We start from the raw sequence: 23,534 nt of genomic DNA, 5'->3' as shown, positions 1-23,534 counted from the left end.
ATAATTTCTTCCAGTTTACTATCTCTCTCTTGATATGAAATTGTATTGCAAGTAGCTAATGTTAGCTGGCTAGTAGCTAACGTTGATGTTGGCCGTATAAACTTGGAAAAGTCACGGGCTCTTGTGAATGTGGACAAACTTGATCTTGAAGACACCATGTATGTGTTTATGACGCTGATACAGCATGGTAACTTTAATCCCGCCCACATGGGCTCCGATTGGTTCAGGTTTTACCCTCTAATAGCCATTCACAACAGCAACACCAGACCTTTTTGGAATCTCTTCACAAAAAATTGAGAATGATTCACCCTGCTGAATTAAAGCTGTGGAGGCGGCATTGGTTTTGATCTTTTTTACTTATATGCGGATTTATGTGTGTCTGTGAAAGAGAGAAAGCTTGATAGACACAGTGACACATAGAGAGAAACTGTATCTACAGCATAGAGATATTTCATCAGTGAGACTGTGTGTCATACCTACAGGAGGCAAATGACATGTTAATGTATGTTTCTCACCATAATGGAGATGAATGTTATTGCTCTATGAAACATTGACTGACTCCTGCTTGTCTGTTTCCCAGTAGATAACACTATAATAATAATTAATGGTTAATTTATAGTTAATTAAACTTAAGTTAACAGTAAGTTTAACAGACGATTAAATTATAATTAATAATGTGTACTAATTATTAGCAATGCTATAATTTATATTCTTTTAACAGTTATTTGTGGCACACATTAGTACATTTTATTTTGACATTATATTTGATATATGATACATATATACACAAAGAGACACACAAACACTTACAGAGTCACTTGGGCACACCAGTGATCACGAGATTGAGGGCTTAAAAGGCAAGAGCAGTGTATTCTGGGTAACAGAATGGCTCATTGGTTATGTCCCAAGGCCACCAGGCCAAGTGGTGATGAATGGGAGCTGTTGGGGGGGTATCATTACTGAACGTGTGTGTGTGTCTTTGTACGACTTTGCAGTAGTTAAGTATTTATAACTGTGTGTGTGTGTGTGTGTGTGTGTGTGTGTGTGTGTGTGTGTGTGTGTGTGTGTGTGTGTGTGTGTGTGTGTGAGGTGAAGTTCATTCATGAAGGCGCTCCTTGTGTGTAATTTTCTCAGTGCACAGAGTTCACGCTTAAATTGCCCGTCCGTGTATGTGAAGTAGAAAGGGACAAGGAGGACAAGACAGACGTACATAAGCATGTGTGATTATTTACTAAAAGTCCAACATGTGTGCATCTATCAGCCTCACACACAGGTCTGCCTGTGTATGTTCCTACGCGCTTTGACCGTTGCCATAGAAATGTTGCACATTAAATGAGTTTAATTTTAATTAATCAACTTTCTATAAAGAATATAACTCGCCAGTGCTGCCTCGTATGATCCAAATATTTCTATTAACTCCAGAGCGTTGTAAAGTCCAAAAGTTAACAAAAAGATGTAATCATGTTCAGAATTCACAACATGTTATTATCCAACGAAATATTCTGCTTCAATCTATATTTGTTGGCATTTAACCTTTTAAGAACCATATTTTAACTTCGGTCTCCCTCTTGCTGCACACAAAGAGAAGCAGATTTATGAATCACTTAAACATACTTTCTCCCGATGGTTTCTTCCTTTTTTCTCCCCGTTAAAGGATTTTTTAGGGAGTTTAGAGTCTTTCCTGTGCCGATGTGAGGATCCCAGGACAGAGGACGTTGTATTTGTACAGATTGTAAAGAACTCTGAGGCAAATTTGTGATTTGTGATTTTGGGCTATACAAAATACATTGCAAATTGCATTTATTATTTATTATAACCTTATTCAAATTGGATAGGAGATTTGTTGCTGAATTTGACAAAAAGTGAAAAGCTATTGAATTAGAATCGCAGACTTCACCTTTAATGCTGTTGCATAATTAAATTATGTGGGATTACTTAGAAAGGGACACTTAACCCTGCATTCAAATACTGACGTGTGTCTTTCCACCCTCTATAGTCTGTGTGATAATTAATGTTCATGTGGTGTGTGTGTGTGTGTGTGTGTGTGTGTGTGTGTGTGTGTGTGTGTGTGTGTGTGTGTGTGTGTGTGTGTGTGTGTGTGTGTGTGTGTGTGTGTGTGTGTCACCATGAGCTGCTGAGTGGAGCGCAGAGCTCGTGTCAAGTTGTCAGAAATCCACAGGAATAATAATCACAACAGGACTCAATTACTGTCTCCTCATGGACCCGCTACCCCCCACACACACACACACACACACACACACACACACACACACACACACACACACACACACACTTCCCATACACCCTCCGGCTAAGCCCTGACACTGTCATAACATCTAATTTATCTCCATCTTTCTCTCTTTACAGTATGCACTTTCCATTTCTTTCACCTTAAAGTCATGGTAGAGTAAAATCTGAGATTTGTTTCAATACATGAAATACAACGAACAATACACACCCAATTACCAGTTACAACACTTACCTACTACAGCCTACAGTTTGCTAGCTAGCCGGGGTGTACTGGCCAATGGACCCTCAAAATAAAGACATTTCCATGATTTATGGCCCTCTCCTTACCAGACCTCTCTGTGTCGTTTGGGGTGTGCTTGACAGCGAGCTGCATGCTTGTTCAACTCGTACTTGCTAAAGCCTCCTCCTTAGCCTGCTCTGTGGCTACTTTCGGTGGTTACCGAGCCTTCAGCGAATACATTCCCCAGCGTTTCTGAGCAGAGAATACTGCTTATTTTTTCAGAATTTGTAAACCAAATACTTGCAGACTATTTTAAATCATTCAAATTTGGCTTGGTGGCAAATGACAGCAACTTTTTATTTCCTGGTGTAACAACATCAAAACATATTCATGCTTGCTTCACCATGCCGTTAACACCTCCAGCCTTCTCACTCCACCGCCATCTAAGCTAATTTGATCATTAGTACCTCCATCCCTTCAATCTTCTCTTCCATTTACTCTCTCCTCTCGCTCTCTTTCCTTCTTCATTCTCAAATCCATGCTGCAGATTTGTCACCTTTGGCCCGTTGTCTTCTCCTGTCAGAGCTGCACTTTAATAGGATGTATAGTATGTGGAACTGTATGTGACAGTATATGTGTGTGTGTGTGTGTGTGTGTGTGTGTGTGTGTGTGTGTGTGTGTGTGTGTGTGTGTGTGTGTGTGTGTGTGTGTGTGTGTGTGTGTGAGTTTGTACATCAGCAGCCTGGTAAATAGCTTTGAATATACCAACCAGGCCTCATCAGAACGATTTGTGTGTAAATGTTTGTGTGCGCACACATGCTGACATGCGTGTCGGCTGAATGTTCTCCTCAGGCAGATGTGGCATTGATAGATGTATTTATGGATGCGGTAAGGCAAAGCGTGGCACTACTGAAGGACTAATAGAGTGTAGCATTGGTGCATGCGTACGTGCATGTGTGAGTGTGGAGGATGATGAGAAAGATAAAGAACATGAAAAGGACATGCATTATAAATCCTCTGTGGGCAAGGCTGCTGTCTCGTCTCTCCCCTCCACACTGTTTGGTTACATTATTTTTTTACATCTAGTCTTAAAATCTAACAATATAGATTGTTAGATGCCCAGGGAGCGACTCCTCTCTTGATTTATTCCCTCAGTTAACATTGTAAAGTTTATGGTCTCAATCTCTAGTGTCAAGTCTCCTTCAATACAGTATGATGTTCATTTAGTAAATTATGATCCATTTAGAGTCAAATAGACTATAGAGTATGATTCAGGGCGGGGCTACCTAGGTAATTGACAGGTTGCTACAATGGCGTTGTCCAGCCTGGCTATTGTCCATATATAGAACTCTTTTACTGTGTGTTTTCAGTTCATAAAATCTAATTGTAAATTTTCGACAGCTTACAATGACTAAAAGAGGCACTTTCACAGTGGCTATGTGGACTTCTTATATGCAGTCTAGTCTGAATGTGTGCGGAACATGGCATCATATTTTTTAGAGGCTATGTCTTTCTTCCTTGATGTAATTTTAGGGTGTGTCTCCAAAAAATCTGTAGCTTGAATATGAAACAGGATACATTTACGATGCATTATTTCACTTGAAATACCCCTTTCCTTGGACTTCTTATAATATCACACATCTTTTAATTGTAGAGAATTCCTGACAGTTTTTTGCAAATTTTCCATTATTTCAGGTAGTGGCTCTATTAGACCAGCTAGGTGGGCCCAACGTGTTGGATGAAAGCAGAAACTCACAGATTTCAAGTCTATAAAGTACAAGTTTGTTTTCAAACTGTGATGTCATTACTTTAGGAACGCTCCCTGGATTGCCACATTGTGTACAGTACTAGTTGTTGCTTTAGTAGATGAAGCTGTGGTCAGCATTTTCCCTGCTGTTAAATCAACATCGACATTGTTTCCTGAAAACTGTGGGATGGTGGTTACACAGGGATTCTAGGTTCAAGTTGAACACCGTTTTAATGGTTCAGATATGAGACCAGATATGATTAGTTGTTCGATAGACCCATTTGTGTAGCCACAAAAGTCTGAAATATAAAGGAAGGTGTCCCCTACTGAGCAATCATTACTGCTTCAGGACAGAAAGATGATGGATGGATGTGAGCAAAGAGGACCTGCCGCTGTGAAGTGAAATGGAAAAATTTCCTGACTACTATTTCTTCTCTTTTTTATCTGAAATCATCTTTACTTTGAGGCGTTTTATATTGTTAAGATAGCAAATGGTGAAGAACAGGAGTTCAGGGATTGTTACAGTGGGAAAAAGCAAATACAGCTTTTAGTGAGAATGGACGGTGGAAAGTACGCGTTAGCCGAGACGGATGCATTCGTCCAGTACCACCTGTGCTCTACAAGCTTCAGGGGAGGAGAAAAGAAAGTTCAAAGCTTCATTTATAACGTTGACATTCAAATTTTATGAATAATACCTAGGGTGAGTGTCCATATAGAGTTTTATTTCTGAGCTTCAGCGTATTTTTTTCTTTTTTGTGTGCTGATAGTTGAAACTTATCAGAAATGGTTTTTCTGCTAGAAAAAATAAAACTCTATATAGACATAAGAAGTGGACTTAGTCATCGTGACGTCAACCATTGGTTTTATTCACTGCTTTTTTGAAGCCTCGAGTTTGGAAATTTCGGCATCCCCATCTTGGAATGACTTGGTAACACCGCAAACGGCTCTGGTAGCAGCAGCGACCTGTCAATCACAGTATGGTCTATTTAACTCTAAGAGACCATAAAGTCATGTTCACAATGTATACGTACAGCCGCTCTATCGAAATATTGCGTGCACTAGTGACAGTCCACCTTCCACCTTCTCTACCCCTCTTTCTTATTGTCTGTTTGTCTCTCTCAAACACACACACAGAGAGTGCTGCGCTGCATCCACGTCTCTGTAATTGTCTTAGTCAGACCTCAGTCCAAATGTCCAAAACTTTTTGAAAAAAGATACATGTAATAATTTCCAAAATGCACAATAAGTTTTTATCCAATGAATAATTATGCTTTAATCCATGTTTATTGGCGTTTGGCCTTTGAAAACCAACATTTGTACCACGGTCAAAAGTGGTATGGTTCTCTGCCTGTCGTGGCACGCACAAAGAAAGATAAGAACCTATATTTATAAGTGTAAAATTAGCATTCGGTATGGACCTAGTGACTCTCGTAACCTAGGTCAGATCCACTTTGTGATTTGTTGTGGATGGTTATGACACTCATGACTGCGTCTTGTGCGTGTGGGCATGATGGGTGAGAGGAAAGAGAGAACAGACCGCGGCAAGTTAAATGTAATTACCACACAAATAGCCTATAATGTTATTAGCTAATATTCAGTTATGTGTTCTTTTTTGTTTTCCTGCTTCCTTGCAGCCCTTGTAGCTAATGCTTTGCTTCCCTGTGCTGGTCCAGAGCGAGGTGATTGGGAACTCTTGACCTAAATGATGGTTCCAAATTGCTCTGATATGATTACCTTGCAGACCTTTAGCGGTCTCCCACAATACTGGACAAATTTAAGAAGCTGTTGTCACTTAGACACAAAAACATTGGAAAAGAGGGCCTAGGTTGAAAAAAAAAAAGCTAAATACAACATACAAGATGCATTCTAAGGCGCATCTTTCCCAAGCATGCGCAGGGAAATGCTGAAAAGCAAAAACTTTAGAGAGTCAAGCTTGGTCCTGAAGGCTGTCGGGTCAAATCCATGAGCTGATCTGAAAAATCTGTGCAGTGAATTAAATAAAAAAGACTCCCGGGGAAGTGGTTCAGTGAAGTTCATAAAAGACTATGTGTTAGTGCAGGGAACAATCCTTGGTTGAATGAAAACAATTCCACTAGTTAACTTTTTTTTCAATTTTATTTTGGAGACCACAAGACACAGCTCATTTGGATCTGTTATGTTCCCCCCTGTCAGAGAAATCTGTTTTAGCTGGACATTAAATGGGGAATCTCTGCAGCGGAACTTTGTAGTAAATTATTCATGTAGCTTTGCTTCTCTACGCGCTTGTACAGGTGTTCATACCCGAAACAAAATGTCTCTTTGAGCTCTGTGCAGAATACCTCATGAGATTCAACAGACTCTGACTGCAAAACAGGAGACAAGCCGGTTAAAATACAGTTCTGGTGTTCAGAAGGCTTCTCAAAAAATAAAATGAATATCTGACGGTTCCTTTCCCATAGCTGGCCTATTTGTCACTTTGTACAGTCTGTTGCCAGGGCATCCTGGATTTCTTTTTGTTTTTATGTGTCGTAGGGATGCCCCGGATCTGAGTATGATCGAATTCTAATATTTGCCGAAAATGTATTAAATATGTACCTAAAACATTGAAAAACAGCTGAAGCTACTTAATCTGACAAAATAATTTGAGCTACTTGATTTCAATGCAAAATTGAAATTATTGAATTGATATGAATGATCAGCGGAAGAGAGGATGTCTCACTCTGTTGGAGTTGGAACTACAGAAACACTCTCAATTGTGTGATGTACCTTTTACCTCCTGAGCAATCATTGGTGAGCACATACTCTGGCTGCAGAGAGCACTTTAACCAGACAAGTTTTATTATGCCCCATTATCAACTTACTTTCACAATCAACATCATTTGGAATGTGCTAATCTTTGCCCATTCGGATGTTAGAACAGTCAATCACTGGCGTGACCAAATCTTCTCTCACATTCACACATTCATCTCATATACGGACGAAATGCTCACTATTTAAAGAATTGGCTCGCAACAGCTACTCAGGTGAATCCAGGTGTGAAGTGAAGTGATTTCACCAGTGGGCTCCACCTCAGTCAAGAAGATCGTACAAACAGTGTATTGACAAGACGAGTCAGGAGAATACAGAAAGTGTGTTAAGATTCTCCCTTTTGTTTTGTATTCACAGTTCATGTTGTAAAACCAAGTCACTGTAGCTATTTGAGCGGGTAAATTTGAATTTGTAAAAGAGGACCCCCTTGATTAGTGATCAGCATGCTGGGCAGCTAATCAGTCACAAACCCCCAACCTGTTATTATTTTTCTCTTAGACAGAGCAGAACATCCTGTTTTTTTCCTGATGGTTAAAATCTCTTCCTAATGGTAAAGATGCTGTCAGGAAAGAGGAGGATAGTGTATATTTAATCCCAACCTCCCCCTGTAATGTTAATCCTCTCCAAATGCAGCTTAAGTGTTTTCATCCAAACAATTCAGATTCTCTGTGTAGGTGGAATCACTCCCTGTTTTCTACATAGTCCACTGTGTTTACTGTAAATGTATTCACTCTATTTTGCCCTTAAAGTTGCGCCCACAATGTAAAGCTTTGCATTTTATAGATGCAATAAAAGATCTACCCACATCTGTCAGTGATGACCATGGATGTACTGCAAAAACTTGATACAGTACACTGAGAAGGTGCCTGTTCATTCCAATGAGAATTGCTCACCTGGCGCAATCCCCAAAGAAGTTTCTAACTTCCAGGTTGAAACTTCCAGGGTTGTGCTGCCCACTGAATATGCGCGGTCGTATTTGTCCCACTGGCCCTGTTCAGGATGTCCCGCTTGGGCCTTGGACTTTACACTTTGATGACATCGCAGATTTTTAAATCGCTTTTCTCGGTTTAGGAAAGTTTTACAAATACACCTCACAAAACACCTCAGTGATTCAAAAATTGAAAAAGGAAAAGGTCATAATTTACCTTGTTTGCAGGTTTAGTTGTTCCGTCAACAGTTTTACAGATGTCTCTTTTACAATAGTGGTCTATGGGGAAAATGCTTTTTGGGTCGCAGGGGGATTTTTTGCTGTAATACCACATCTGGCCACTGGAAAAATGGAAACAAAGCTGACCAGTGGCGCCGTATCCAGTTCTGGTTCTTGCGTGGCACCATGGTGATGACGCACAAGGATGATTTGTGTCACTATTAGGTAAACTATTTAAATGAGTATTGTCTAAGGAGAAGTGAATGAATGAACATCAGAGGGATTTCAAACACAGCAGCAATATTTATATTAATCTGACAGTCAGAAACAGAATAGGTTTAATTGCCAAGTAGGTTTTCTCTTACAAATAAATTTAGTTTCTTGCAAACAGTTAACAATATACATACTGTATTCAGAAAAGGTAAAGTACTGGAAGAGTAAAAAACATTTATTATGTTAATATACATAATATTGAATAGAAAATATGAAGAAGATACTGTAAAAATACCATAACAAATATGTATAACATTAGAGCAGGGTGTTCAAAATGTGTAAAATGGAAATAAACCATAATCCCGATGAAGTTTCTTAATTGTGTTTACAATAAATGTATATATACATATATATATATAGTTATATATATGTTCAGGTGATATTCATCGTTGGCCAGTCATGCAGACTTGCTGCTAAGTGATCGTGAATCTTTCCGTTAGATTTCTGGGGGCTTGTAAGTTGGTTATAAAGCTGCAACATCATCCTTTCTCTAAAAAAATGAAGATGGTCTATAGCCTAACTCCCATAATGAAGTACAAATGCAAACGTAGACGGAAAAGAGGGTGAAAACTTGTCAAAGGTTAGAGCTAAAAACGGAGGCGATGGAGGAAGGTGAGGATGTGCTGCAGTGTGGCCCCACAGAAGCTTTCAAAGAGAAACAAAACTCCGCACAACCACAAACAGAAAATAGGCTCGTATGCACCAACAGCAGCAGACTTGCACGCACAGCTGTGATTGCCTGACTGAGGAGCTATTTGGCTGCAGCCTCTGGACTGAAAACTGTCTTTAGAACGGAATACAATAGTAAAATCACTCAGAATACGGAGCTAACACGCAGCCCAGGCCTCACTCTTCTTCCTCTGCTGCTTCATCCTTTCATGCCCTATTTATGCTCTAATTTTACATCCGCTTTTACATTGAGATGGATCCAGAGTGACTCATGGAACAGTGAGCTCAGTGCCACTATTAGCATCTGTTCCTGATATTATAAGTAGATGTGTATAGCATCCTGGCAATGTTAAGTTGACTCTGGACTGAGATTTTAGTTAGTGTAGAGTTTTAAAAAACGATGATGAGCAGTGATGTGTGCTGCCTTTTATCTGTGAGCCTCGCAATCACAGTACACCATTTTCATCACCATTTTTTGGGGGCTATAGATACAAAAAGGATCGGAAACATGTATCGTTTGACTGGAGAAGTTTGGATACCACATGGTACTGGGTTATTTTGGTGGATACCTTAGTTATTGGGTACAGATACCCAGCCCACGTGGAGGATGAAGTTATGGAAAGATTGTGATGTGACAGAGTTGTTTTCAACAAATCAACAAAAGGCTGAGTGACTTCAGCTCTGATTGAAGAAGGAAGTTCAATCATTCAATCAATCAGATCAAAGATAGATGGAATTCTCTATGATGGTAGCAGGACAATGATCCCCACAGAAACAGAGAAAACAGTGAGTAATCAATCCACACAGGACTCTGTATTGTACCAAATATAACCTTGATGTTTTTGTGATAAAAAACAATTTGAGTTTATTTGTTTACCATGATGAATACAAATGCAAAAACATTAAACAAACAGACAAGAAATAAAGCAGAAAGAGCACTAAAGAGCACTAAAAATAGCAGAGACAAAGAAGAGAATATGAAGGAAAAACAATGAGATATTCAACATCTTTTATCATCACTTTGACTTAAGAACACATAAATAAATACAAATATATTTAAATTTAGTTGCTGAAATAAGGTGTCGTAAACTGGACAATCATCCCCTGTGGAGAGAAGCTTTCAGATGTTTCTGGGTTCACATTTTAAGTCACATACTCACACACCCTCATGTCAAGCTCTCAGAGCAGTTCTGTGACCACAGAAAGATTTTCTGTTTGGGTCGGTGAATTTTAACAAGCCACTCTGTGTCTCTCTGCTCTGTCGACTGACACTGATTGTCTACTCCAAGAGAACAAGGCTCGGCAGGCATAAAGAAAATGATTGTTGAGAGACCAATTTGCCTCCAGATTTAGCCTCAATGTATCCTAATGAGAGTTTGCTACATGAGAGCAGAGAGTTGAAAAGAGAGTTAAGCCTCCCTTTTGTTATTTGTGCTCCATCATGTGAGGTTTTCGTCCCAGTGGACACTGGGAGCACCTCAGTCTGATGGGGATATCTACATACTGTTTACCAGTGATGGAAGAAGTACTCAGATCTTTTACTTGAAGTAATTCCTGGAAGGTCATCTTCTTCTTCTTTTTCTTTTGGCTGTTTCCTGGGGTTGCCACAGCGTATCATCTATTTCCATCTAGCCTCAACCGATCCATATTTGATTGGGCGCATACGTTTTACTAAATTTACATAGGAACCAATGGGGTTCTGGCTGAGAGCCACAGACAAGAAGTCAGAAGGTACTGAGAGAACGACAAACACATTGTTGGCTTTGTTCTTTTCATGGGTTTTGTTTGACAATAAGAAAAATAAAAGAACATAGCCAGCTTTATCCTTTAAGCTTCCCCCCAATATGTTTTTCATAGTAACCCATGTTGAGCCACCTGTGTCTGATGGCAGAAGTAGTATTATAGAAGGAGTCAGCAACAGCATCACCATAGTTAGTAATGGCAGAAACATACATTGCCATATAGAAATTCCATAAATGACTGTAGAAGCACAATCATGGAATAAATGGATGTTAATGTCGACATATACAGACAATGAAAATGGAGATAATTTCAGATGCAGTGATTGATGTGTATGTCATAACAACAGCTCGGATATACATGAATATGTGCATCTATCGTCTGCACTTGAGGTCTATGAGACAAACAGAGAGAGAGAGAGAGAGAGAGAGAGAGACTGCACTGTAGTGGTAAGCGTAAATGTAGTAGGAGAAATACTGGCAGCAGGTAAAAGATGAGGTAGAGAGAGAGATCAAGGTGCTGTGGCTCTGCACTACTGTATCAAATTAGAGACTGAGTTTAATTAAAATGTAAAATTGAATGCGAAACTGCATGCTTCAGGGAATTTAATACAACACCCAGACTTAAAATGTGGGTTGAATGACGGTACAACCACATTGACCTGAGAAATACTTATAGATTGCTGTCTTCAAACAAACTGCCTCATTTGTGTTTTTCAATACAGCCCTTGGCATTTTTAACCAGAAGTGTGTGTGCCTCTACTCTCTGGAGTGCCAGGTAATTAACAATTAATGCAGTGAAACGGTGGGTCCCATCAGAACTAATGTCTCCCATAGTGTTTGGGCCTTCAGAACAGCAGGATGATGAATGGTAATTAAGATGGTTTCAGGCCAGAAGAATTACAGCGAACGCACATGAAACCAGGCCGGAATCAACAGTACACCTGGCATTCTATTGGCTGGTGATTATTTGAAAGGGTTATTGTAGGAAAATAAATTCCATGAACAGAGAAATCCAAGAGCAGATGAGCTCATTTAATATCACTGGTGACATAGCCGTAGAAAATGGTGGAGGAGCTTGTTTTAGCCGTGTTTGCCTATCCTGAGCTTTATATGTCAGACAGACACGACCATTACAAAGAATAAAAGGCCCGTTTGTGGTGGAAGATCGGCCGGGCGGACCCTGAATGTTGCTGCTTGGTGTCTTGTTTTTATTGCCTCCTTGCTCTAACGTTATGGCTGTCAAATTGAGAGGTAACAAGTTCGTCGATAAAAAGTATAAAGCAAGTTTCCCCCAGTTGGTTCTTATGGTGAAAAAACAATGTCAAATAGATAGTGGCCCAAAAAGATAATAAAAAGCAAAGAGCAATGCTAGTCTATTATACATTAGAGGTTAGAGTGGTGATATGTGCTCCAGATATAAGTGCTTGGAACACTTTTACGATGAGATGCTGGGATGAAGCCCTCCCCCATGTTACTGTGTATTCCTGCACACTGAGTACCACGGCAGGACTAAATCATACAGTCATATGTCCGCTTTTTCAAAGAAACTACTCAACTCTTTTATACACCCACTGTACATTCTCTGTTTACTGGTAGTTGCCCTGTCTGCATGAATAATTAATGTAGGGAATGTTCTTCCAAATTCAAGAGTGGCCTTGGCTGCTCTGTTAAATCCTCCACTTCTTTCTGCTGGCTGTAATGCAGCCCATCCACGGTTTCTATTTGATTCTAGTTTATCGATGCACTCAGCAGAGGTTCTGTGTAAAAGTGTTTTAGCGATCAAAGCAGCACACTGCCTAATACTCTCTTCATTAGTTTGAGACGGGAACATCATAAAAGCACTTTTCTCTGATTTTATGTAGTTTCTCATCCACTGTTTTGCATATGTGTGCTTGTGTGTGCTTGTGTGTGTGTGTGCGTGTGTGGGTGTGTGTGTGTGTGTGTGTGTGTGTGTGTGTGTGTGTGTGTGTGTGTGTGTGTGTGTGTGTGTGTGTGTGTGTGTGTGTGTGTGTGTGTGTGTGTGTACCCACTGGGTGTTGCTCAGCAGCAACGTGTTGTTGCCAAAGTGCTGTTTGTCTTCTGTCGTTTGAGAGTTCCCACGAGAGAGAGAGAGATCTGGATAGAGACCAGATTGGGAGAGAGAGAGAATTAGACAGGGACACACACACACACACACACACACACACACACACACAGCTGGGTTTGTCTTTTGCCTAATTATCTGATTGGTTTGTTCTCAGATGCATGAGAACATTTGGTTGGTTAACTTAGTCGATAAAAACAATAACACCTCACTGTCACATGACAGGAGTTTACCACAAACACACACACACACACTTATTTCTCTTCTTTGGAAAATTAATTTTAAGTAAGTAATATGAGATGTCACTAGCCTTAAAGGGGACAACGACCATTTCTTTAAATACCTCAACCTGCTCATGTTCACGCCTTTTGCAAGGCCGTGTCTGTAAGCCACTAAGTGGAGGTGCCTCCACGGTAAACAGTTATTGCCAGTTATTGGAGGTCAAACTGAAAGTGAGCACACCCAAAAGTGTTGGTAATGATCCCTCAGTGTTCAAGGAAACACCAAGTAGACTGATGGATGTGAAAACGGTCTGGATATTGATTTTATCATTCATCTTAATTTAATTTTTTCAAATATATTTGTCCAAGCTTGGGGTTTGTTTACAACCATTTGGAAACCCTAACCAAACATTATCCACAGGAGGGAAAGCAATAATTCATTTTTAGTGGTTTTGGAAATTCATCCACAACCCCGACCTGCACACCCTTACTTTTTGCCTCGTTACAGAAAGGACACACACACTTTCAGTATTGGCACTGGATGTAAGTCAGGAAGTGTAGAACCGTCCGGTACGGGCATAATTCCTACAGATCCTGGCTGCACACACACTCAAACACACACAGGAACAATGGAGAGTAGGGACTGATGAAAGCTGGTCACCATTGTACTAGTGTGGAGGCCGAAATGTCAAAGACAGATATTTCCTAGCCTGGGCCAATGAAACCAAACTATCTGCATGGCTAGATACTAGAGGTAAAAGAAAAAAAGACGTTTTTGTCATTTAGGTCAACCGAACCTTCAAATTCAGCAGTTAATAGATTAGAATGAGAGGTTGTATATTTTATTAAATAATAAGTACATCAGTGTAGCGCAGTTAATTTTAGCATATTTGATAATTTATTCATATCAATATATATAATGATAAAAAATAAATCATCATCAATGACTCTACTGATATGAAAGGTGAAGAGAGTAATGTCATTAAGTTTCAGCTATTAGACACAATGAGTTTCAGCAACAAAAGGATTTCACGTTAGATTAAATTAAGGGCGTCACCAAATTTTGAAAAAGTCCTGAAATCTCAGGGTTGCTACTGTGTTCTTGACATGGTGAACAGTGACCCTTCTATTTCTTACACACACAAAACAAATCATCAAATTCTTTATAGATGAAATATTTCTTGAACTATAAACTACATGCTTAACTACTAGAAAGAAAAATATGTGATTAATACATTTAATAAAGAACAAATCAATGATCAGGTATGAATAAATGAGTACAATGAATAGAGATGAACCATATATGAATTAAAATATTTACAGGCAAGCAGGTGACATCAATGTCTGATTTCATTAATTCATGTTTACCTTTCTTTTCAAAAGATCAATTCACGGTTCAGCAGTTGAGAAATGAAAAAGCTCCAGGAAAGATTGTGACGCAATGTCATTATAAGTTTACAATAGCTCTAATGTATGGGAGAACTTACTTCTTAGGCTTGTTTAATGTTTGTCAATTCCTAAAAAATGCCTAGTTGCCTGAAATTAGCTTATTAACTAACATTACTTTATTCAATTACATTAATTAGTAACTGACATCAAATGTATTTAGGGCTAGTAACATATGAACATGTATTGTTTTCACCTGAGTGGAACTTGCTCTGGTCGCGGCGACTGCAGTTTCTATTTGGACATCTCTGCTTTTCCGATATTGTTGAATGACACTATGTAGTTTGTTAGAATCATTCCATCTTTTGCTCTGGTGGCCGTTTGTTAAGCTCTTTCTGGTGTCTTCAGACCTAGTGGTCTTCTCCGTGGATGTTCGGCTTGAACCATTTTCTTTGTCTCCATCGATCTCTCTTTCTCAGTGGGATGCTGTATAATGTTATCCCCCCTTTGAAGTTGCAGGGGTTCATTATGGTGTCTTTGCCAGTTTCAAAATGTGTTTACTTTAAAGCTTTTTCTCTAAGGCTCGTCGTTCCAATATTCTTCATCTTCCTGTGATCATCCCTGCCATTAGAGAGGCTCTCCATATCCCTCTTATGTTTCCCCCTGTCAAGTCAACAGCAGATGGTGTTATCCTCACATACACAAACAGGTACTCACTTGAAAACTCTGTTTTCCCCCCTCCATGTACAAGGGTTGAATCATACATAAACGTCCCTGACAGCCGGGTTTCATCGTTGCCCTCTTGAGAAACACTTCATAATCATTCACTCCTAGAATTAGTGTCGTCAAAATTTACAGCAGCAAAAGCTCATCACTCCTCCGCCAGCTGGCTGCAGCTGATATTACAGAGATGTCTGATGAAGGGCAATCACTCATCAAATTTCCTTTAACTTGATATATGGGATGTGAAAGTGGGCACAGAGGGAGGATGTGTTGTGTGAGAGGAAAATAGACACTGCATTTACACTGACAGTATTTATTTTCAGGGACACACAAAGGAATGTGTGAATTCTAAAGACTCCTGTAATAACAAAAAATAATAAAGTTCAACTATTGTTTGTAGGAAACTGTCAAAGCTCAGCTCTTCTTTTTAATAAAGTAACAAACTAAAACTCTTTAGCTTCATGATCATACATTTCACTCAAGCTGTCAAATCACCAGTGATGCAACTGTTCATTTACTCACGTACTATACTTACAGATTTGAGGTACTTGTACTTTACAAGAGTACTTGCATTTAATTTGCCTTTATACCACAAACAGTTCAGAAAGGAACTGCAATGAAAGTCAGTTTCCTCTATCTTTCTGACGTTGGTTTCGTCACTGCCTTGCCACTTCAGGAGACCCGCAGCAGGTCCTGAGTCTATTAACTCCAATGGGAGAAGTGAACATAAACACAGATTATTACCCAATTCTTTTGCCCCATAGTCACCAAAATAATTATTGTACACATTTTTCACAAGCTTCATATCTTCCAAAAATTCTGAAACTAAAACTTTTTTTGAGACCTTCCTCTGTCTCAGCAACACACTCTTGCGAGATCTGGCAACTAATGTTCGCGAACGCCCTAGCTTACTAATTTCAGTAAGGTTAAATATGGCTGTTAGCGGTATAAATAGCTAATGTTAGAAAGGAAAATATAAATACTTAATGCATATATAATCAATATGCTTTCATTAATCCACATGACATTCACAACGCTTCCAAGCGAGTTGGAGGGATTCGGTGGGCAATTCAAACTCACATGACCACTCCCACTAAGGAAACAGGAAGTGAATACCTTTTCAAACCATTGGCAGAGCTTGTAATGCGTCAATGTTGTAAATATTTTACTTTTTACTCCACTACATTTGTCTGAGTGCTTTACTTAGTTTACAGACTACAATTTTTCATCCCCTTTCTGTCCAGTGAAAACCAAGTATCTCCAGATGTGGTTATTTTTAATTTTATTGAATCTGATATACCTAAGGATGGACAGTAGTGGTTAAAATTAGCACAACCTTTAACATCTACAGCAGTAGAATGCTACATACACAATAAACGCATTGGTAAACCACTGACCATCACCTCCCTCCAGTTGGTTTCTTCCAACAGTCAAAAGACATTAAGCCCAGAAGACTTGGACACGCTGAATTATTCATGCTGTAGGCGTGATGGGATCGTTTGTTTCTATGTGTGCTGTCCTTTTATCAATTAGTCTTCCAACTATACACCCACCACCATCATCATAAACATGAGCGTAGATAATGCTTTAATTTCTCACATAACCTTTTTATATTAACAAATCACAATTAATGTGGTAATAACTTACTGGTGTTCATATATAATAATCACAAATTACCTTCAAGTGCGGGAAATCCAATCTAACGTAATGTGAAGTTCAGAATGGGGAACCACCTCTCAGCTGATTAAATCTTAGAAATGTAGGCAAATGATGTCACTAAGAGCCTTACCCCATAAAACTTCTAACTTGTCCCTGAGCGAGGTAATAAACCTCTCACATCGCCAATGGAGCAGCACAGCAGACTACTGGGCAACTCCCAGGCACTGGTTTTGAACTGAAAAGATTCTGCATACATCAAAGATCCCTTGTCATTGGTGAAATAAAACTAGAAGCTTAGCATCAAAATGTGAGCAGATTTAAACAGGACGAGCTTCCTGTTTCAGTGTCAAGTGTTTATAACAAGCTGAAATATTATCAGGCAACGTGTGGCTTTAGCAAAGCTCTTCAAACTTCACAGTAGAAACAGAAGGTTAGTCTAGGGTTAGCACTGTTGGAACATCAGCTCAACAAATCCCAGTTTAAACCTCTTCAATCTAAACACTGATAGACTGCAGAGGACCCAAAGAAAAACGGACGGACTCAATATGTAGAGCCCAGCTGCACCGCTGTGGTTCATTAATGATGGAGGGTCACTGAAAACAAATTCAACATCAAAGTTTCAACAGTATTTTCCCATGTCATGTAATACTCTGGTGACATTGACCTAATGGAAGTTTGAAACATCACATTCTTCCTCTTTTGGGCCCAAAACTGCTTCGAATCTAATTAAAGAATTTGTGTCTGGATTATACTGTTTCTTATCTCTGTTGAAATAGTTATTATTTCAGGAAATAATAAAGATATAAGCTTATTCCAACCTTCAGCTAATATCTTTCTTCTATATATATATTTATATATATTGTTAGAGGTGCTGACCACGGTGAAAAAAATGAACCCTGGAGAAGACTGTCATGTCTATACGTTGGTAAATTATTAAATGCTTTTTCTTTCATCGTGGCTACGAGTGTGTGACTATTTTTCCTGCACACCATTAAGGCTCCTGTACACCTCTTTATTGTGGGATTAATTCGCACATGTTTTTGTCATGAATACTTTCACACAGAATGGAAATTTAATGCAAAAAAAAAAGCAACATCATTTTCTTTGGAGCAAGGTCAGTTTTTCCCTGAGCTTTTGACGAGCGAATAAAGGCATCAACCAATGACGTTTATGATACCGACACATTCGAAACGTACACCATAGTGTCAAGAAAAAATCCCACAAAAGAGACACTTTAAATCTTGCGTTTATTAGAAATGGGTTTATAGGTGGCTTGGAAATAAGTCTTTAGCATGGAAAAGCTGAAAAAAATAACTAGCAGAATAAGAAAACCAGTCAACTAACGGACTAATTGGGGCGGCCTAGTATTAATCAGAAATGTTCATTTTTATGAACCGATCCGCGGTCTAACTGCGTGCCCGCTGTTATTCTCTGACAAATACAGGTTGAAACCAAAAGAGCAAGCCCCTCTTGTCTTATCCTGATCTCGTTAGGCGGAGTGGTCTGCTGCGTCTGATCTGTAGATAAAAGCCCTTGAGCCTCAAACACCTTTAATCTGGACCACATGATGTATTGGAAGCGACTAAGGGATCGAACAATAGTCCTTCAGAAGAAAAGGTGCTGTGAATGAGCTGCGAGTAAAGGGGAGGTTGGCTGAGAGTCCATCCTGTTTATGTCTTTTCATCGTGCACTCACACATGGCAAAATAGAATTTGATAGTGTTTGGTTGAGGACTTTTTTTTTTTCGGGAAATGACCTCCTGCCAGCTGAAGGACAATTTCGCTGGCACATTGTAGCCAATTTGCCCAGTTGGAAAGCTGTGTGTTTGTGAGCCACAGAGGAGAACAAACACCGAGACGGAGAAAAGGGAGAGAGAGTGACAGACTGAAAGGGAGAAAGAGGACAGAATTAGGCCGAGAAAAAGCACCAGGGACAGAAAAGCCTCTCCATTCAAAAGTGTGTTGCTGCTGCAGCTAATACTGTCTGCTTTTCAAAGGAGCAGAGGCAAGTCTTTTAGTCTGCTACCTCAGAGTGGCAGGAGTCCTTGAGTCACTGCTCTTTAAGTCTCTGCCAATTGCTTAACAACTTTCAGCTTTTAAAACTGCAGGCCTACAAAGGGTCCCACATCATCCCTCAATCCTGACAGAATCCTATACATTGTGTTAAAAAGCAGTGCGTCACTTGGAGACCGTCCTGCTCAAAAAAATACCAGCATTGGTCATTTCTTGAAATGTTTGAAATAACCAATATTAATGGTTTTGTCACAAATAAACTTCCTCTTGTGGTGCAAATAATGACAGTCCTCTCTCTAGCAAAGTCGGATGTAGTGTGATATTGTACCTACAGTCGGATTGAAATACTATCAATTTAATTTTGGATCCGGTTCGGCATTGAACACGGTTTTAATCAAGCTGCGTTTCTCTTATCAAACCTTTTATTGAGTTTCTGATGTATTTCATTTATATAGCACTTTAAAAAGCAAACAGGAGTTGCAATTAAGTGTCACAAAGAAAGACATACATGCTTACACTTAAAGTAATGACACATATATGTGCATAGTTGTTGAAATAAATAAAGCAGGATTAAAATAGAATTTTAAGCAAGGAAATTGAATAAAAACAGAAAACCGGTTAAACACAGTTTAAATCCTGGGAATAAAAATGGGTCTTAAGGTGCATCTTGAAAGCCTCAAGAGACTAAATGCCGCCGGCAGTCTATTCTAGAGAAGCTCTGAGATATGGAGGGCCAAGTCCATGGAGAGATTTGTAAATAATTCAAAGGACTTTGAAGTTAATTCTGGAATGAACGGGGAGCCAGTGTAATGATGCAAGTAAAAGAGGGGATATTGTCTCGTTTCATGGACCTTGCTTATAACCAGGCAGTATCTTTTTGAATTAGCTGTAGACAGGAAATGTTAGTCTAGAAATGATGTCTTGTAGTCTTTAATAATAATGTTGTAGACAGTTTTGTAATCGAGTCACATTGGCCTGTTTTTGGGGAATTGAAAGGCAGGTAGATCAGATTATCATCTGCATAGCGGTGAAAATAAATATTATGAGATGTAATCTTTCCTTACAGGACCAGGGATGTAACATTTAAGGGTTAAAAGGGCATTTTCTTTTTCATAACAACTTTGAAGAGTTTTCAAATAGATTTTTCAGCATCCACGTTTAAATCCCTCTGTTTGGGTTTCTTACAAAGCGTGAAAGCTTCAACATGACATCAAGTGTAGGGTTGCTGTGGAAACCTATACAGCTTTAATGAAATCCACAGCCTGCCCTGTCAAGTTTCAGCACAAATTACTTTAAAATTGAAATGAAAGAAGGGTTGACCATATCTGAGCAGCCTTCAGACAATACAAAGTGCGTGTGATTCAGCATGCCATTACTGTGAGAGTATCAATGTATCCTAATCATCTTATATTTAATGTTAGATTTAAGCAATGTTCATGATTGTCTTTAAACCCCTTGATATGGAAAACTCTAGTGACTGCTGGTGCCCAATGTGTTACCACAGCAACAGCAGCAGTAGTCATCTCTCCTGTGCTGATTCTTAAAGGCTAATTAACGGCTCAGTGTCCAAATGTCAATGTAGCTTGTGTAGGTTCAGCAGGAAATTGAATGCTGCTAATAATTACACACGGAAACATCTGTTTCATTAGTCCTTGGAACTGTGTGTTAAGTAGACTGAAAGCAACTTAAAACTGGAATCAAATTCCTTGTGTGTGTGTGTGCCCACAACGTTCTGGCCTATCAGAGTATGGGAGTGAGGTTTAAGGAGGAACGTGTGACAAAATGAGTGATGGACGAAGAAGAGGAAATGGTCTATTAACTGGTCTTCATCTGCCTGGCAATGTTTTGGATCCAGGAAAAACAACGACTAAGTCAATAACTGAGTGCACTTTAAGGGCTAAGGTTGGTTATCTTAAGAAACTAACAAGAATACCCTAGATTCAAAAAATGATCCAACCAAAAAAACAGCCCAGCTCTTTTCCAATATAATTAGCTATCAACAGTAAGTTAGAGCAACTTGTTACATCTAGCAAGGAAGTCGCCCAGTAAGCAACACTGACAGCACGTCCATTCAGACCTCCCTCCAAAGCCACGCCCCTAAAATTACACAGCTGTTAAACTAGCTTGTGGAAGACTGCGGTGACAAATAATGAGCGCTTAGGACGAATAAAATGATTAGAAAGGCTTCTTACAGTCCGCATATAACATATTTGGATTAATTGATAGCTGTCAGGATGTAATGAGAATTTTGACAAAAATCTAAAAAAATTGTTTTTGAAGACATTTTGAATTAGCTGTAGACAGGAAATGTTAGTCGAGAAATGATGTCTTGTAGTCTTTAATAATAATGTTGTAGACAGTTTTGTAATCGAGTCACATTGGCCTGTTTTTGGGGAATTGAAAGGCAGGTAGATCAGATTATCATCTGCATAGCGGTGAAAATAAATATTATGAGATGTAATCTTTCCTGCCTTTAATATATGTTAACATGTCACAACTTACATTGTTTGCTGTATTCAACTGCGTTAACACACGTTTCCCTCATATTGTGCAGCACTAGAAGCTACCGTGTGCTGTTGCACGTTTTTCTGTTGATACCCGGCAGTGCAGCAGGTGAACACTGTGACATTCAGTCCCTTGTTGCACAGCCTGCCAGTCATTCTGCCTGCCTGTTATATCGAGTTCCAGCGTACACCAGCAAGCCCGGGGCTGACACATAGCAGCAACCACAGCTCAGGCACAGTGTGTGTGCGTGTATAGGTGTGTGTGTGTGTGGGTGGGTGCACTGAAGACACATTTCCTTTAGCTACGGCACATAAAGAGACTCCCACTGGCGCTACAGAATGCACATGCTATAACGATAATGGCTTTAAAACTCACCTGTCTTCCCGGTCACCACCAAAAGGAATTAATAGGAACAGCCCTATCAGCACCAGCAGTCGTTGTTTAATGCACTGTTTCAATGGCTATTTGATGAGCGGCAGATTACAGTCAGAGGCTAATGAAGGCACTTACTGCTACGCACATGATGGGAGAGGAGAGATCAGATAAACAGGATGAGCCCGAGAGTCACCGACAGAGATAAGACAGGGAGGAGGAATGAAACAGTAGAAGCAGAGGAGTGTGTGTGTGGGATCATATGTGTGTGTAAAACCAGTGAACATCCAGGGACAGGACATTGAGATGCAATCTTCAACCAGAGTTGAAGCGGAAGTCCGAGGTGTAGAGAGTGACTGTCATGCCTCCTTCTATCCCTCTTATAGCACTCCTTTTATCCTACCCTCCTTTCCATCAGTCCAACTGCCCTCTCATTTACTTATCTAATCCCTCCTTCTATTCCTCCTTGACTCATTTTATCCTTTCTATTACTCCTCTTTGATCAACCCTTCATCCCTCCATCAGTCCTCCCTTTTCATCTCCTGTCCCCAATCTCACCCATTGCCTACCTGCCAATACCACCATTGTATCTAGTGTTGCACAGTGTATGGATACTTGAAGGGTATCACTACACCCTGGGTTAAAAAATGGTACGATTCCCCGTTTTATTAGTATGGGTACTTTAAAAATGACAGTGTTTTAATAAAGCCATAGTCTTCTTCCTTTGAGTTGCATCGATGTTCAACAACGGGGCAGTGTGTGTGTTTGTGTGTGTGTGATTGTGAAACACTCTGCAAAAACAAAAATAAATGGTGTGGTTCATAGTATCACAGTATTCTCCTTAGGACAGGAATCTAAATAAGCTAGCAGGTAAGTTATGCTTTAAAATATACAATTATTTATAATCAGAATTATCTAGGTTGTGTCGTGTGGGTTGATTGAATATGTACGGTATGAACAATACTTCTTAGTTAAAAACTAACTCTCTTTAAAGTAAATCCTTTGAACGGATTGTATTGTTAAAATGTGTGACTGCATTACAGCGGCCTCACATTCAAGCTAGCTGTCCATCAGTAGTAACTGTCACCAGCATCGTTTAGGGATTTACCGACGCGCCAACCTCCGGTTCTGCTGAGTGAAGCCAACGCTGATGTGTCTCAAAACTTGCATTATCTCTACTGACCAGCAGGGGGCGACTCCTCTGAGATTGACAGGTCGCTGCCGTTACCAGAGACATATAGGGCATCCCTACTTCACTCCCCCGCATTCTAAATATTATATATAAAAAAGCCAAGATAGGATGGCCGTACTCCAAATCCAAACTCGAGGCTTCAAAACGTCAGTCGACAAACCAATAGGAGACATCATGATGAATACGTCCTCTTCTTATATACAGTCTATAATTATAGATAAACACACTCATACACATAAACACAACACTGTGATTATTTCCCCAAAAGGGGGGTCTAGTCTATCTCTTCTTTTTCTTCTCCCATTCATCCTTTGTCCTTCTCTCTTCTTCGGTTTCTTTCTTAATAAACTCTACCTTCATCCATCATTCTACTGTGTTATGATAGTTCTTTCATAACTGCTGTTTGGAAAAAATAAAAACGAAAAAAGACATGATTAAACAGAGGACATGAGAAATGTGGTTTGATATACTGACTCATGAAAATGTCCTTTTGATTATCTGACTCTGGTTTGATGATGTTATTCATCGAATGCTTGGTGTGAGAAT

The sequence above is a fragment of the Anoplopoma fimbria genome, chromosome 1, assembly GCF_027596085.1.
Source record: "Anoplopoma fimbria isolate UVic2021 breed Golden Eagle Sablefish chromosome 1, Afim_UVic_2022, whole genome shotgun sequence".
In the NCBI taxonomy this organism is placed as follows: domain Eukaryota; kingdom Metazoa; phylum Chordata; class Actinopteri; order Perciformes; family Anoplopomatidae; genus Anoplopoma; species Anoplopoma fimbria.
Note: the sequence above shows the minus strand (reverse complement) of the source record.